Consider the following 12,556-nt stretch of genomic DNA (forward strand, 5'->3'; position numbering starts at 1 on the left):
TGGGCTGGCTTTCTTGGTCCTTTGGACAGTCAAGTTTAGTGGACAATCAGGTTTTCCCCAAACTGCACAACAAAGAGGTAGAGCAGTCACATGGCGGGAGGGCACTAGGAGAGCTGGGATATGGTTGATTGCACTCAGCTCTGCGTACTGCAGTGTAGATGCTGGAACCCCGGTTTTGGGACCAGGTTAGAAAATTCCTAACGTAGGACTGACAATCAGTGTAGGCGCTCAAACCCTAGGTTCTCTAACCCAGGGTCTGCTGACTCACGTTCCACCAGCCCTGGGCTTATGTTGCAGTGTAGATGTACCCCTAGACTGAGCATGATGGTGCTTTTCACTTGAGTTCACTGGCCTGTCAGGTGGTACAGTCTAAAGTTCAGATTAACACAAGTCATCAGCTGTTAACATGCCCACTTGTGTAGTGTGGACTCAGGCTAGAGTGCCATTGGTCCTTTCCCACAACTCCATTCCTGTGCCCAGAAAGGACAGATGAGGTCTCCCATAATTCCCTGAGAAGGAATTCCTGGAGCAACTCAGCTTACTGCAGTTTGGAACCAGGGGATATGCCCCCAGAAATCCTAGCACCATACACAAGTGAGAGCAGCATCAGTGTGGACACAGCAGCATGAGGATTATTGTGTGGTGTGGCCGCTTTCACCCGAACGAGGGTAACTCAACAGGAGTCACTCGCGCTAACACTGCAGTGAAGACATACTCTCAGGATGGAGCCCTCCGGGAAAGCCATGGTAGAGCATAGCTTAAACATGGTTCCTGCTGAGCCACTTGACTGGGAGCCACATATGACTTGTGTTTTAACACGATTTTTAACAACTGCTCCATTAATGAATATGGGGCCCTCAGTAAGCTTTAGCAGAGAATCAGAGAATTCAGAAACCCTGTGTACCTCTGGGGAGCTGCTTTATTTCAGGAACGTTAGCCTGCAATAGCTGACATACATTATATGTGGCTTGCACTGGAAGATGAATTTTTCATCTTTTGCTGGGGTAGGAATGAGGGGTCACCGTCAAGGGTGGGGTTACTCAACTGAAATCTGTGATTCCCCTTTCTTCTTCCACAACAGATCAACGTCAGTCTTTGCGCGTGTTGTGGCCCCATTTCCACATGAATGTGAGAGACCTGAACTCTGAGGTCTGTATAAAACAGACAATCGCTCTCAGTTCGGTTGTCAATGGCTGGCAGGCCATGCCAACTGTAATAGTCGCTAATTCATGCAGATATGGCCAATGTGAAGTCGTGCTGCTGCTTATTGAATGAATTGTGTCATTCACTTAGGTCTGGAATTCAGTACGTCTTCGGAGGGGAAAGGGTCTTACTGACGTGCAGCCTCTGATGTAGGAAGATTCCTGAGGTCACATTTGGACCATTTAGGCTGTGGTGACTGTGAACAAGCAAGGCAGTAACAAATTCTTCTGTAGAACAGCATGCATATCAGAGGGGGCCTATTGTCTAGGGGATTGTGCCCTGCTTCCCAAATGTCAGTGTAAAAAATGTCTAACATTTCTATCACTTTGCTTGCTGGGAGTTCTGCAAAAAGAGAGGATGAGCCTTGTTCCAAACATTCAAGACTGAGAGTTTTCTTTGTTTAGCCGATATATCACTATTTGTTTAGATTGAGCGTGCTGCCTCTCTCCAACAATGGCCCTCATCAGATGCATGTCTGCAGCTTGGAACATAATGTTTTGAAGTTTAGTGGGAAGCTTACCCTAGTGATTAGAGAAAGGGACTGAGTCATAGAATGTCAGGGTTGGAAGGGACCTCAGGAGGTCATTTAGTCCAACCAGACAGATTTTTTACCCCAGTTCCCTAAATGGCCCCCTCAAGGATTGAGCTCACAACCCTGGGTTTAGCAGGCTAATGCTCAAACCACTGAGCTATCCCTCTCCCCCTACTCTACAAAGTTTTATTCCTGGCTTTACCACTGTGCTTTGAGGAAGGTGGCCTAGTCTTTCTTCCTCAATTTCCCCGTCTGTAAAATGGAGATAATAGTTGCCTCGCATAGGTGTTGCGAGGCTTAATTAATGTTTATAAAGCAAACTGGGATCCTTGGGATCAAAGGTGCTATTGCTATAAAGAGCCTGTTTGTAACAAGGGGATGGATGTAACTCAAGTTCTGTGTTATTAATTCTTTGTCTTTCCTTAGCACTTTACAAACGCTGTCAGACTAAGCCTGCCTGGCCCCATAAGGAAAGTCAGTGTTGTTATTCCTGTTTTACAAACGGGGCCGGCTCCAGGGTTTTGGCCGCCCCAAGCAGCCAAACAAAAACAAAACAAAAAAGCCGCGATCGCGATCTGCGGCGGCAATTCAGCGGGAGGTCCTTCGCTCCGAGCAGGAGTGAGGGACCGTCCTCCGAATTGCCGCCGAACAGCTGGACGTGCCGCCCCTCTCCGAAGTGGCCGCCCCAAGCACCTGCTTGGTAAGCTGGTGCCTGGAGCCGGCCCTGTTTACAAATGGGGAAATTGAGACCCAGAGAGGATGTGACTTGCCAGAGGCCTTATGACTAATCTGTGACAGAAGCAGGAATCAAACCCAGAACTCCTGACTTCCATACCTGGGTTATGACTAGATGACATTTTCTCTACCATGTTTTAGGGCCAACTTTAATTAGAGCAGAATTAGGCTTATTTGGGGAGGGATATTTTATGTAGGTAGATGAGATTTTTTTTAATCTTGATCCTTCTGTGACCCACACTGGCATCATTAAGATTTTGTGTCTTGCTTGGATTATAGTCTCCTAAATGAGCTGCCCCAGAGACTGTGTTGAGAAGTTGTAGCTTGGTTGCTGGTGCTGTCAGGAATTGTGCCACTGCTTAGCCATTTGGAGTGAGTATTTGTGGTGTAGCAGGTATTTAGTGACTCTGTCACCGCAGCATTCATAGGCAGTTTAGCACTTTTTCTGCAGGTTTACGGGTTAGGAATGGGGGACAGCAAGTTGCTCAGTGTGGCTAGGTGGCAAAACACTTTGAGACCAGGAGGTCTCGCTCAAGTTCCAAACCAGGATCTGGATTTCCTCTCCTGTGCTGATATTTCAGGGCCATACTAGAGAGGGGGCTGTATGGCTAGAGATATTGTCCTTCAGATGATATATTAAAGTGAGCTCTACTCCTGTGGCTGTCACAGGTGAAATTTAAAGATCCCAAGTCACTTTTGGGGGAAGGGTAGAAAATACAGTACTGATCTTCTGACCTCCATTCTCTAAAAGCAAATGTGAGTGACTTGGGCTGTATTGGGGCCATTACTGAACCAGTGGTTTCTGTGTTTTCCTCTTCAGTTGCAATTCAAGCATCTATTTGTAATCTAAAGGGTACCTGTAGTTATGGAAGAAACTACTTAAAACCTAGTTCTGTTGTATCTCAAAAGCAGGTTTTCAAACTACACTTCACCTCTTCCAGTAGTTTTCCAGTTCCAGCATACTAACTAGACTAAGCACCTAGTATTAATTTAAAGTTAGGAATTGAATTGTATAGTCCTGTGACGTTCAACTCCCCAAACCCTTACCAGGTTTTGATCTAACAAGACTTCCACGTTAATCCATTTCCAAATGATTTCGGTGTGTAAAGTCTGATGTTTAGCTCAGGTCGTGCAATAAAGCGCAGTTTTCTAGATCACTGAACCCCATCTACTCCATAGGTACTGGGAGGAAGTATATTTGGGAACAGGTGGGAAATGACAGGCATGTTCAGGTTCCAACATAAATGTTTATTATGTATTAACATTATTAATATTACAGTCACGTCCTGAGTCCTGATCAATATCACGACCCCATCTTCCTAGGTGCTGTGCAAACACATACAAAGAGACAGTCCCTGCCCCAAAGAGCTTTATTTCTAGTTTCCTACAGTCTAGGGATGCTGCAGTTACAGTTAAGAAGGTACTTTTTAGACTAAGCCTCCATTTTCAATGGGTTATAACTGCTAACTGGCCTACCTTCCCCACAAAATACCTCGTAGGCTGACAGTTTTTAAACTTGGTCTCATCCCAGAATTCTTGTTTGTCACCTTTTTGGAGTGAACTTACTTCTGTATGGAATTCAAGGGAACGTAGTGCAGGCCTGACAGCTCTGGAAAATGCAGCCTTCTGTCTCTGCAAGAGAAGCGCTGTTACCTCTGCACTAGAAAGCCCGTGTCTTGGGATGAGAGGGGAGCTGATTCTCCGTGCCCCATGCACTGAGGGCTTTTCTGCCAAATGCCACTTTTCATGATGGAATTTAAACAGAATTTCTTTATAATGATAGCAGGCTAGCACCTGTTTGATCAATGAGTTCTGGAGAGAAGCAAACAAGGGTATTTCCTCAAGCCCAGATCATGGTCTCATTGATGTATATGGCAAAACTCCCAGTGAAACCAGCATTTGGCCCTTAGTATGTGATAAAATTTGATCCAAAAAAGCTCTTAGGTCCCAAAGTGGTGAGCAAAGTATAAATAGCTACATAGATAATTACTTCCTACATATACCTAGATACTTGATTTTATAGCACAGATGGTCACATGCACTACAGAAGTACTCACGTTTAAACACTATAGCGAAATGTAGTTGTTACCTGTGTTATAATGTAGCTCCTGATCCTGCAAACTAGTCTGTGTGACTTGAACCCCTGAGCCATTGGCGTCTGTGGGGGTCCACACAGGCTCAGGGGGTCCCCTCCACGTGGACCAGCTTGTAGGATCAGAGCCATAATTTTTTCTTACCTGTGTGTACAGAAAAAATTATGTGAGCACCCTCTTTTAACGCTAACATGGTTATCACATGATTTCGTGGTGGTGGTCCATGCAGGCAACTAAAAAACAATCTTATAACACAGTTAAACCACAACCATCTTTCACAACCACGCTTAAAATGGTTATTTTTGTAGCATAGTCAGGGCCTAAAACAGCCTTGCAAAATTCTGTTCGCCCACGCACCTGGCGTGAGTAATTCTCTTTTGATGGGTGAGTAAAATATCATTAGTTTTTTCATTATCATCTTGGAACGGGTGGGAGAGTAACTTCTGACATTGTTATTGCATTTGTTTAGTACTGGCACTGGACTTGGCTCTGCAGAGGACACAAGGGATAAAGACAGTCCCTGCCCCAAAGAGCTTACAGTCTATGGGCTTAGTACTGCACCATTGAACTCAGTGGAAGCAGATTTGGAACAAAAAGGACTAAATACTTAAGGATTATAGTTTGAGGCTGGTCTAAATCAACATAAACTGCGTGGTTACATTATGCGTTTTTTCTTTGCTATAGGGCAGGGGTCGGCAACCTTTCAGAAGTGGTGTGCCGAGTCTTCATTTTTTCACTCTAATTTAAGGTTTCGCGTGCCAGTAATACATTTGAATGTTTTTAGAAGGTCTCTTTCTATAAGTCTGTAATATATAACTAAACTATTGTTGTATGTAAAGTAAATAAGGTTTTTAAAATGTTTAAGAAGCTTCGTTTAAAATTAAATTAAAATGTAGAGCCTCCAGACTGGTGGCCAGGACCTGGGCAGTGTGAGTGCCACTGAAAATCAGCTTGCGTGCCGCCTTCGGCATGCGTTCCATAGGTTGCCTACCCCTGCTATAGGGCTCACGCTGAGACCAGTTTTGTTGGTGCCCTATAGCTTTGTCGGGGCGGACTGAAATCCAGGGCTACTAAGTCTATATATTTTTCAGTTGATTTCAGAGGTGTCCAATACTCTTAGCCAAATTCTGTGCTGCTGCATGCCCCAGGCAATCCCACTGACCTCCCAATGGAGCTTCACGGGCAGAAGTCAACACAGAATTTGGCGCAGTATCTCTCTTAACATAAGCTGTTTGTGATCCATTTGAATAATTTTTTCCTTTCGCATTAGTGTTCTGTTTGGAGTGGTTGCTATGAGTTCTTATAGAGAAGGGGGAGTGGGGTGGGACGGTGCATGCGGTTTCCATGGACACCGTGTAGTACAGCAAGACATCCAGAGTGATGTGATATATTAATTCCAACTGTGTCTTGTGTTCATGCATCTCTCACCTGTGAGGGCTGGGGCTGGAATTCCCCCCTGCTCCTTGGACACTTGCTGGTGCATTGTATAAGGTCATAGGGTTTTTTTTAAGCCCGGGACAGTCTCGGACTCCTTATTCAGCTATCTGAGACTTGGAGGTTCGGTGGTTGTATACGTTTTTCACTAAGGCATTGTACAGCACCAAGCACATTGTACAGCACTGTCAGCATGCAGTGAATGATTTCTCTTACGCCCTGATCCTATGAGGTGTTGCCCACTTCTTGCAAGGACACATCTATAGTAGCAGAATTATTACCCATATTTCATCAGCTGCCTAAGGTTGCTAGTGTAGACAGGGCCCAGGCATTTTTATTATTATGTCATGAAAAGCTGCACAGAACTGCATTGAATCATACTGTGAGAGAAGCACCTACCCCCGTTTACACTAGTGCTTCCACTGTTGCTACAAACATAGTAGCTGCCCCACTGCTGGCAGCTGCCGGAGCTTTGCTAATGTAGACAAGGTCCCAGATGGTGTGTGTAGGGAATGGGAATTGAGGGTTTTCAGCACTTTGCTGAGAAAGTTCCTGTCACCTAATTAAGGTGAACTTAATGCAGCGTTTGTTTTTTAGATGAAAAAGCAAAATTTTCCTTGGAAAGCAGACGCTTTTCATGAAAAAAATTGTTGAGTTGGAAATGGGTTTCAACAGAAATTTTTCAGTGAGCCCTCCTAGTCTGACCCCTTATAGTTATTAGAGAGCCTGTGACACTTTCTGCAGGAGTCTGAGTGTTAACCCTGAGGTCCTGACCATGTACATTGTCGGTAAATACATTCTGCCCCCTCCAACTTTCCCTCCACTTTCAGTTGCATACAGCTTTTTCCTTACTTCCTGTCCTAAACCATCATTGGAGATTGCTGTGACTGTTGAACAGCAGCTGTTCATATCCCCAGAAGCAGTTGCATTTCAGTGGTGGTTGAAAATATTCATGTGTTTTCCCTATTTACCTGAGAGAGGTCATAGGAAGCCTGATTAGTGTTTTGTGGTCCTCAAGTGGAAGGCGTCGTCATGTGTTTTGTTGCAGTCTACGCTTATTTCCCCCATTTAAATTCCTGAGGTTGATAGCCCTCCTCCATTTTTTCTGGTCTCTGCCTGATTAGGGAGCAAGAGTGGGCAAGGTTTGTCAGGAAATTGAGTGTTTTGCTGGGGGGAGGGAACGTTATTATACAGGAGAATAGGTAAAACCACAGCTGCAGCCCTAGATTAGAAATTACATGGTCTGATCCAGTTGGACGATTCCTCTGCATCTTACTTTCAGAGGGGACTACAGAAAGTGCCCTGCAAATCTCATTGTGCTGTATTCCTCATTGCCTGGTGGATTTATCTGCAACGCTCCTGTGCATGTGTAGGAGAATTAGCGCATGTTTACACATACAGCGCTGCAGTGGCGCAGCTGCATCAAAACACATCTGGTGAATACGCTCTGTGCCAACAGGAGAGCGCTCTCCTGTCAGCATAACAAAACCACCTCTGCAAGTGGCAGAAGCTATGTTGGTGGGAGAAGCTGTCCCGCTGGCATAGCACTGTCCACACCGGTGCGTATGTCGGTGTAATTTATGTCACTCAGGGGGGTGATTTATTCACATCCCTGAGCAACATAAGGTCTGCCGACATAAGCTGTAGAGTAGACACAGCCTTAGACCCTTTGGTGTGTGGCTCTGAGCTTGTACATGGAGAGGTATACTACATTGCTGGGGAAATTTCAGAGAAAATTAGCCACAGCTTCTCCCTCCCTTCCCCACCTTCCCCTCCCAGAGGTTCCTCAACTTCCCTGATGGGATGCTTTCAGGATTCTCTCCACCCACCTACACTTTTTTCTTACTTTAAGCCCCCACCCCCTCTCTTCACCCTCCTCCATTGAGGAAGACTAGGTGGAGCCTCCCTTCTGATGTCGGTGTTCCCAAACAAGCCAGAGAGGCTGCCGTTGAACGACTCACAGCGTCCCGATGGGGGCTGTGTCCGCTGCCTTTGCCGCATTCCCCCTGCCAGCCTGGGGAGTGAGGCCAGGAATCTTCATGGCATTACTGTTACGGTGGCTCGCCGAGGTAAATGGCTGTATCTGACCAGAGAGCTCTTCAGAGTGGGAAAATTCCGACTCTGACTCAGCATGCCCACACTGTTTATGAACATGATTTCAAGGGATTTCACACCCCAAACACAACCCCAGCTTTCTCTCACTCAGCAGAAATAATAGAACCGAAACACACACAAGTCCAGATTTCTCCTCTAAGTTATGTGGAAACGTGCTCAGGTTTCTAGGGTAGCATTTGCGGCTCTGGCACACCAGGAGGAGGCTCCGTAACACATAGTAAAACATCTGGAACCGTATGTCAATCTGATCTATTTCTGATATGCTCATCGCTGTGGTATCCAGGCAGACTAATAATACCTGGAGCTCTTCATCTTACAGCGCACTCTGACAGCTGCTAATTTGTGCATCCCACTATATCAGGTAATAATATTATCCCCATTTTACGGATGGGGAAACTGAGGCATGGAGCAATGAAATGGCTGGCCCAAGGCATCACAGCAATAGAATGTCCGAACTGGGATTAGAACCCAGGAGGAGTTATTGGCTCTCGGGCTCGTGCTCAGATTGTTGGAGCACATCTCTCTCTCTCTCTGCTGCCAGCAGCTTCTTCCAACTGCATTTCAAAGCTGCGGGTGTGTCAATTTATTTTAAAATCTCAGCTAAGATCAGTGGTTCTGATCTTCTTACTACTTCATTGCTTTATTCTTTCTGTTCTTCTTTCTTGTGTTGCTTTTTCACTGAGCCATATTAAACGAGGAAAATTGTCTCAAAATATAAAATAGCTTTTTTTTTTAAAATAAAAAAATAGACATTATATGAACCGGGTTTTTTAAAAAGGTTTTTACTGAGACAGACATAATTAGCCAACTGGCATCATGATGCTAATAGAGATATTTGCTGTTTCAAAGTATATTTGTAGCTTTGTTGAACATCCTGTTGACTTTCTTTTGCTGTGAAAGAAAATAGTCTTTGTTTCTTCCTCTGTACACAGAACTTTTTGGATGTGAAAATCCTTTCCTTCCCAACTGAGATGGAGTTGAAATATCCTGTAGCTCACATCCCGCACTGCCCTTCATTGCATAAATGTAATGAGTAGTTTAAAGAAAAGTGAGCCATCTCAAACAGGATGGGCTGATCCCATTATCCATTAATTGACCTGAGCTTCTTGTTTTATTCTAGTTCGGCTCGAGAAGAAACGCAAGTGCTAAAGCAGACTATGTCAGTTCAGGTTAAAGGTAGGAGGAAGGAGTGATACAATTTAAGCTCAACCAGGCTACTCAGGTGCTGTAGAAGACCTGAAATACTCCCTCGGTCTGAGCCCGGATTCCTCCATCCCCTTCCATCCTGCAATTAGTTGTTACATAAACTACCAGTTGCCTGCACCCTCAGCTGCTGGTCTTGGTTGGTTTAGAACACTAGGATCCAAGCCTAGTATGAGTTGTGATTTAATCTGGTCAGTTTCCAGTATCCCTGTTTTACTAGAGTTTACTTAGTTTTGTCATGCTCTTTAATGAAGACTGACAGTCGGTTTTTCCCCATGCCTCACACACTTTCCAGAGCGGCTGCCTTTTCTTAGGAAGCCCCCATACTTCATGAGATTGCAAAGCTGTATTGGGTAGAGAAGTCTGATTAAGTAAATGGTGAAAGGTCATGTTTTAGTAAGACAAGGTGGGCAAGACAATGTCTGTTGTTGGACCAGCTTCTGTTGGTAGAAGGTACAAGCTTTCGAGCTATGCTGAGCTCTTCTTCAGCTTTGGGGAAAGGAAATCAAAATCTTGCACCTTCTACCTACAGAAGTTGGTTCAATAAAATATATTACCTAACTAGGGTTGCCAGCCCTCCAGGATTGTCCTGGAGTCTCCAGGAATTAAAGATGAATCTTTAATTACAGATAATGTCATGTGATGAATCTCCAGGAATTCATCCAACCAAAGTTGCCAACCCTATACCTAACCCACCTTGTCTCATATCCTGGGATCAGCACAGCTCCAAAACCACTGCAAACAAATGTTTAGAGACTCACACAACTATAGCTATCTTCACTGCTGCTCTTTGCGTTTTCCAGCCGGCCACTCTGTCTATTGCAGATTAATTTGCAGGAGGCATCTTTGTTTGAATGGTCCTCTTTGGCTGGTGGTGTTTCAGAGCCTCTGTAAGGGGCCTGTATTTAAATTCTGTGTTCATTTCTGTGTTAACTAAGATTAATCATTAGCAACAGAGAAACAATTATCCCTAATCGTGCACAGTGTTAACTGTTCTTTGGCTGGGACTGTAAACTTTCTGGGGCTGGGACCATGTCTCTCTCTCTCTCTCTTCTGTAATGCACCGTGCAATTCATGGTGCAACATGAATACTAAATAATGCATTCAAATGGGGTGCCGTTGGTGGAATTTCCCCCACCTCCTCTTATCGGTACAACGTCACTCACCATAATATCTCTATTTAATGCCACATCTCTACTCATGGATTTGAAGTGCTTAGGGCAGGGACTGGGAATAAGGATTCCTGAGTTCTATTCCTGTCTGCCATTGACTCACTTTGTGACCTTTGGTAAATCACTTAATTTCTCTGTGCATCAGTTTCCTCCATCTGTAAAATGGAGATAAAGATTCAGTGTTTGTAAGCACTCGGAGATCCTCTGTTGTAACGTCATGTAGAAGGGCAAAGTATTTAAAGGTGCATTTGTTAGCTGATTACTTCAGCATGGTGTCAGTGATGCGTGGGACCTCAGGGTGCCACTCTAGTAGCTGCATGTTGTATATTTCACAGGAGATCAAATGGTTAAGCTTTGATTTATACATGCTTTCTTCACTTACTGCCAGCAATCTCCATCTTCCCGTGTTATGTTTCTATAGGAACTCCCGGCAATGCCTGCTGCAAGATATTATCAACCAGTCTCAGGCTGGGCACAGCAGGTCCAAATTCAGCAACAGTGTTGCATCTGTTTACACCGGGCGCTGTATTTGGTCCTAGTTTTCTTCTTCTCCATCCCACTGCTCCCCCTCAGTTCCCCGGTTTTGTTCCTGGCCTCTACCTGAGGGCAGTTACTGATGCAGATTTCACTGTCACAAATAACTAGCTCTAATGATAGATAGCACCTGGTTATACTGACTTCAATAGTATGACCAGTGCCCAGAGGGTAATAAGGGAGTCACCCCATTTTTATTGACTTTTTGCCCATGTAGAAAAAAGAAAAATCTTTAATTTCCTATTCCTTCCTGTAAGGCACCACAACCAGTTATTGACTGTTTCATTATATGCTAGACGATTGTTTGTTTATAGAAGAAGTGTGATTCATGGTTGCTGTGACTGCCAGTGGAACTGGAAGGGGTTAACAGCCTAAAATTACATCAGCCATGCTGGAGAACAATAAACAGGAAGTACTCCAGAAATTAAATTTAAACATTTGTGACTAATGTTGACTTTTACTCCATGGTCAGTTCAGGAGGTATGGATTGCAGTCTAGGTTTATTACTGGTTGCTAATTATACCATTGGTTTGACTATGATTGGCTGAAATGAAGCAAAGAGGGAATTGGGTCATTGGATGATCTTGTTTTTGCTGTCATTCCCATATTAAGTGTTGTCTCATATGGTGTGGTGTTTGTGGAGTGGTGCCTGCAGAGAGAAGTCTCTAACTGGTAGTTTAATCCTAAAAGTTAGTTGTATATAAGAGATTTTACAAAACCGATAGGGTAATAACAATGTTTTCACGGTTAAAAATAATCATTGGAAATCAGCGTAGTTTGAATTAAAACTTTCCTCAACAACCCTTCAACCTGTAAGTGAAACTGATTAGAGACATTTGTGAAACTGACTAGCCATTTTCACTCTACAATACTGACAAAAATTAACTGGTTAAGAGATTAAATTATATAAACTAAATTAGATTTTTAAAATCAATTTTAGTAAAAAATGTGACAATTTGTTACTGTTTGCACAGGACCATTACGGGACTTCTGCACCTTCTGTTTTGCATGTGGTACAGAACATTGTTTGAGACAGGATACCATTCCTGGATAAGGCTATTCCTTTTTCAAAAATATGTAACTGAATTCTCCCCATAGCTACACTAGCATAATATGCTGTAAACTGGGTTTAGTATAAACTGGGAGCATTATGGACCATGAATTTTAACCAGACAACATAAATTAGTCTAATACATTGAAAGCAATGGCTGAATTTTTGTGTTTTTATTACTTTGGTTATCAAGTGGGGAAAGAAACTTAATTATTTTAATTGCTTTATGACTATGACTACAACAATCTGACTGAGCCAAAAATGGATACATCGTGAGCACTCTTCACCTTCCAACTAGCTTATGTGTGTGTGTGGGGGGGGGGAATAGTTCATCCAGATTGTACTCACAACCATATTAAGGTTTTTAAGAATGAAGGCTGTTCAGCTGGCAGGTGAGCCATCACTGCAGCTGTTGTAAGAAAAATCCTCTGAAGCAGCTCAAAACTCCAGACACTTGGGTGGTGGTGTTTGAGGGTCTTTCCCT

At 43.9% G+C, this 12,556-nt stretch overlaps 1 protein-coding gene across 1 annotated transcript in view; it reads left to right on the top strand.

The window, feature by feature from the left end:
- The window catches only part of BIN3 (bridging integrator 3), a 55,354-nt gene that overhangs the window by 4,718 nt on the left and 38,080 nt on the right, over positions 1-12,556 (top strand). The window lies entirely within an intron of this gene.

Source organism: Terrapene carolina, unplaced genomic scaffold (genome assembly GCF_002925995.2).
Source record: "Terrapene carolina triunguis isolate 2854851 unplaced genomic scaffold, T_m_triunguis-2.0 Scaffold53, whole genome shotgun sequence".
NCBI classification, from domain to species: Eukaryota; Metazoa; Chordata; order Testudines; family Emydidae; genus Terrapene; species Terrapene triunguis.